Here is a 5,913-nt window from a genome sequence, read left to right on the forward strand (position 1 = left end):
GTTATTGTGATTTTTGAAACACATTGTTCTGTGAAATAGGTAAGTGTTGAAATTATAAATAGTTATATTTTCTTTCCCTAAAATACTTTCATAAAGAATCTCAAATTTTCGCTTAGAAACACATACTCTCTTTATAATCTCTGGAAAATATAATCTCCCGTGTAGTACAATTAAAATTAGTTTTTCAAACATAAAATGGAAATGGTATTTACATATATTACGCAACAAATTTGAATTATTTGCCCTATATTAGAGGTCCACTCGTTAAATGCCAAAATTATTTTAAAATATTGGGCGATAGTGATAATAAAGAAAATATTTATATTTGATGACATGAATGGATGAAGGTGTTGTGTGACAAAAACAAAATGCTGAAATATCTGGGGTTAAAGTTTTGAACACCAGTACAATTTTTTTATAGTGCCGTAAGCTTTATGTGAAAGAGCTGTGCATAAAATCTTTATTTATGTAAAAAAGTACATTCTTGAAAGTTTGCCACATGATGCCTTCATCCACTCATGTCTTCATTTCTTAACTTCTAGTCAATATCACGCACAATATTTTTTTTATTCATATTGCATTTTAAATTGAAATACTGCAGTTTTTCATGTCGTTTCTGATATTGTTTTCCTGCAGCTTATCAAAATTACTTATGTGGCCATTCTTCTCATGATTTCAAAAACTAAATAAAAAATATACTGAAAATAAATATATATTTTAATTGACTTAAAAATGTCTGATGATACATAATAATATATTGACAAAACCTTGTCTAGCAATAGGCTTTTTTATATGTATTTTTATTCAATGTCTGATGACCATAATTTTTTATATCTGGTCAAATTCACCACATTTATCGCCTCGAAAGCCACCTGTATTACTTAGATAAAACTATAGAGATAAAACAATATATTTTCTATTCTATTTAAAAACACGTCTTCCAATTCACATGGTCTATTATCAAATATTTTGAATTCTGATGTAGAGTAGAGTATTACTTCAACACAAAGGATAAAGCTAATTGTAATTTTTTGTTAAAAGAGTATTTCAATCGAGTAAACACACTACTTGATGCATCATGTTTATTTTTTGACAAAGTCAAGTCAAATAATTATGTCTGCTCTTCCGAGCCAAACTAAACACAATTATTGTATTTTTTAAATCATGTTTGTGCAGATGGTATTCTTCTATTGTTGAATATATTATATTATGATGAATGCTGCAACACTGCTAGTTCTTAATCAGATCCTACTTATGTTTAAAACATTTTTGACACCTATTTTGTATGTGTGTTTTTTTCTAATATGGAGTTCTACAAGTAATTCCTGACTTGTTAATTTTAAAGAATAAAATAAATTATGAACTGTGTATTTCAATAAAAATCCGTAGAAGCCTTATTATTCTAAGACTACATCATGATATATACACATATAAGTTTTTCAATAGAAATTTATTTAAACTACTAAATAATTTATTAGAAGTGTTTAAAAATCGCAAATAAACACAACGTAAATTTAATTGGTACATTATGATTGTAGATTATTTTGAAACATGTACCATCCAGAATATTCTGCAACTGTTTTTTAATTTATATTTCATCATTCTACTGATATAACTTTGCTTATGCTGAGAGAAATCTATTAGAATATTAAACTCAACAAAAGTCTTTTCCGGTCTTCATTTTTCATAATTTCGACATGATACATACTCATGAAACCCTTCCTTTGAATTGTTTCAATATATGAGATTTTGAAAAAAAATACTAGTAAATGGATTTTTTTTTTAAATTTTATGAACTTCTTAGTGGGTTTTTATATATGCTAACTATGAAACTAAACCCCGGAAAATTTTATCAGTTGATAAAGCTCGAAAAATGAAATATTAACATCACTACAATTTTAACTTATTCTCTCAAATTTTGTCATGTAGAGGCTTTATTAGTATACTGATGATTTAATAGTTGGGGGCTGTTTGTAGATCCCATTTGCTCCAGCTAGGGAGCGGACATGGAATGATAAGATATATATTTCATAGTTACTGAGTGCCTGTCTACCAATAGTAACATTTTATAAACATGCACAATTATTTTTTCGACTTGCTAGAAATTGTAAATAGATAAACACTTAAAAATGGCCAAAAAGTTACTTAAATGGCCAAGTTTGAATTTATTTACGAGATAACAGGGTGTTGTGTAATGTAATCATAAATAAATAAGTTTTAAATAGTTTTACTAGATTAATCTAATTTGGAATACATGAAATTGATCTGGTGCTTGAATCTCAGCGCAGACAGAAAGACATTTGAATTTTGTATATCATTTCTCATCCATGCAGCATGAAAAATAAAATAAAAAAATACACAAAGGTAATTAATTATTATGTTTTTAAGGGCTATAATTTGCTATTAGTCACATTTAAATGATTTATATAAAATCATGTGAAAGTGACAAAAATATTCTGGTGATGCGTAGCTATGTAGTTATTAAGAAATATTTTATTTTACTACCTACTTGTAATATTAGCTGTCCGTGTAATATGACCCAAGTTATATAAATATGTATTACGTATATTATTCAAACATTCCAAAGACAAGTCAAAAACTCTCATAGTTTTATGTTTTCTTTTAAAATGTGCGTAGGTTTTTGAGTTCATGTTTATACTTCTGGGTCACCGACTCATTTACAATATACATACGTAATATAATTAAATTAATAATCACCAATGTATTCATTTAGTTTATGTAGATTAGTCACTTATTACCTACATATATTAAGTAAATGCTGGTATATTTTATTGTGTGCTCAGTTTTTTATGTTTTTGTATATCAAACAGTCTATACAGTTGGCAATTTACATTTTGTGAAAATCTATCCAATATGTGCAATAATTATGAGAAGTTGTTTGGATGAAACCAACTCTGGTCATCCAAAAACGATACAATATCTAACTTGAAAAAACTTGTTTGATCTTGGTCTAAAATAAAATTATCAGAGTAAATAAATTACAAAAACCTTTACTAAAGAATTTGTTGTAATTACACACATATTATGTGTTAGCCATTTTTTTGTGAATTTGATAATACCTTAAGGGGATAATTGCATGTTTATATTGTTTCTAGAAATTTCCAATGGCATATGGAATTTGTACCATTTCACCCAGAAAAAACTTATAAATTCATAAAAAAAGTGTTATGTTTCTCACAAAAAATTGTGAATCTTTCCTTATTCCGATTAAAAATTCCAATAAAATAAATAGAAATCTCACAAAAATAATTGAGATTCATCGAACATTTTAACTGATTGAGCTACCATATTTATCAATCTGAAGATTTGTACTATTTTATCTTTTTTAGAATCAAAGAATTAATCTACTTTTGCAAATATTTTTATAAATATATACATACATATATGAATAACGCTCATTGGTCCAATAAAGATCTTTCATGTGTATTTTTAATTGATGTATACTTTCACATCTCGCAATAGAACATTAGTCAAAATGGCAGCTCAGTACTAAATACAGTCTATAGATGATTATAAACATACCCTACTTAGTAATATAAGTCTTTGTAAAGGCTCATCTTCTACTAGTCTTCTTCAGAGCATAGTATAATATACGTTTAGTAAAATAATATACTTATACAATACCTTAGATAGGAAATTTTTATTTACACTTATGTATTATTTATAATTTGTTCAGTTTAGTCATTATTTTATCAGCTGAAATATAAAATCTATCAAAAAATAGTAGAAAACATTGAAAATCTGAACTACAATTATTTTTTATACTGGCAACACCAAATTTTAAGTGGCTTGTTTTGTGATTGGTTACTCACACAAGGTCACAATGTTCTATTTCAATACTGCTAAGTCATCCCTTCAGTTCGTTTTTATCCAACAGACCAAAACACAAATCTGCAGAAATAGAGCTTTAAAGATTTTTTACAAAACAGGCATAAATAATGACCATAACTTAAAATAAAACTCGTTAAAAAACCCCTTAAACAATTTTAAAAATAAGTTTTTTTTATTTGAATTTTATACACAAAGCCTTTCATAGAACTTTTGTACACTTAACTTAATTTCCTTAAAAATGGTCTGTCAGACAAAAACGAACTAAAGCAACGATGTGCTACTATAAGAGGAAAGCCATTACAACATTAGCGCCCTCAATAATTTTTTACTCTTTTTTGGTGAATTGTACCTATATTTAAAAAATAAGATCCTCGCATTCAATTTATCTTTTTTTTTATGAAATTATATTTTTCAGGCATACATACGTATTATATAGTCAATCAAATTTAATTCTTAAATGAATAATTAAGCTATTTTGTTGGTGAACTATGTAAAATAACATACCTTTGTTTTTGTATGTATCTAGTATTTGCCATATTATATCGGAAATTGCAACATTGATTCCTATATTTTTTTTCCGTTGTAAATTTATACATTTTCAATTGATGTTGACTGACAATTTAGAATATTAAGAAATCTACTGTAACATCCATTAGTATTTTTATGTAATTTTGTAAGTATTTTTTTATACATATTAAATGATTTTAATGTATTTCTTTATTATTTTTAAATTTTAATTGTATTTTAATATTAGTAATTATTTTAAACCTGAGAGTGATAAATAAAGAGGGAAGGTAGTAAGGATGGAAATAGAAAGGGGAAAGAATAAATAAGAGTTCCTTTATCTAATTTTTCACCTCAGATCTAAATTTATGTTTATATTGCGATGGTAATCTTCCTCTTCACCTTTCTTTTTCCACCTCAATCCGTCTCGGCGCAAGTCTCCTTGGGTTATCCCTGATCACTGGAATATCCAGTTTTTATCAGGTCATGGTAAATTCAATGATTTTTTTATATTAATTCCCCTTCGTGCTGCTGCAGATGTCCTAATCAATCTTGTGGTCTGAACGCATCTTGCGATTTTGTCCCTTTGTGTTTCTTCATGGATACCGAATGGAGCATCTCGCTACTATCCCTGGGCCTTTATAGGTCCTGTCAGACATACGGATTTAGTAGCTACCAAAAATAATTTCAAGGCTTTTAAAAGGATTTGTAATCGTTTCGGCAAATTGATCATGTCTATTCAATTTAATCTCAGTCGGTGATGAATTATTTTATTTTGGCACACAGATGCCAAGGCAACCAGATTAAAGAGAGCTACTTTGGGCAGCTTTTCTCATTCGACAACGAGCAGTTTTTCAGGTGGGCTATGCCAAGAAAAGATGCAGTATGCTGTAGTGGATGGGCAAGCTGTTCATAGTTTATATATTGCTGGCCCGAAGCCACAGTGAGATATCTCTGAAGAACATATTTTGAGATAATCAGACATTAAGGGTCTGACTGAATTAAATTATTTGAAGTAGATTATGAATACTATATTTTCACACAAGTTAACTATCTAACTTCAATATTTTATTATTTGAAAACATTAATTAATTTAATTTATTAACATATGTGCATGTGTATCTCAAAATCGGGCATTTTGGGTTTATCTCTCTGTTGCTTTGGGCTAGCGATACTCAGAAGCTAATTTAAGTATGTATTTATTAGTTGGAAAAATTAGTAAGCGCTTCAAAGTTTCATAATACCTATTACAAAACTCTTGGTCTTTATTACACAGCGAATCCCACAAATCTCACAAAATCTACACTGCAATAATTTAAACTTGACTAATGATAGTATAATGGGCTCTATAAAGGCTCAGAGGTCTGAGATTCGAATCTCTCTTACCACAACTTTTTCCCGTTTCTAGATTATATTTATTTATCATAATATAACTAAAATTTATGTCGCACTCCAAAACTATTTTATTTTTAATGTGTAGGTACTTACTTGCACTTTGTTTTTGTCGGTGAGCTATTCGAAGTGCTCTTTTTTAAAACAAAAACTACATCTTATTAT

The sequence above is a fragment of the Micrasema longulum genome, unplaced genomic scaffold (assembly GCF_059751315.1).
Source record: "Micrasema longulum isolate JH-2025_06_02 unplaced genomic scaffold, ASM5975131v1 h1tg001265l, whole genome shotgun sequence".
In the NCBI taxonomy this organism is placed as follows: Eukaryota; Metazoa; Arthropoda; class Insecta; order Trichoptera; family Brachycentridae; genus Micrasema; species Micrasema longulum.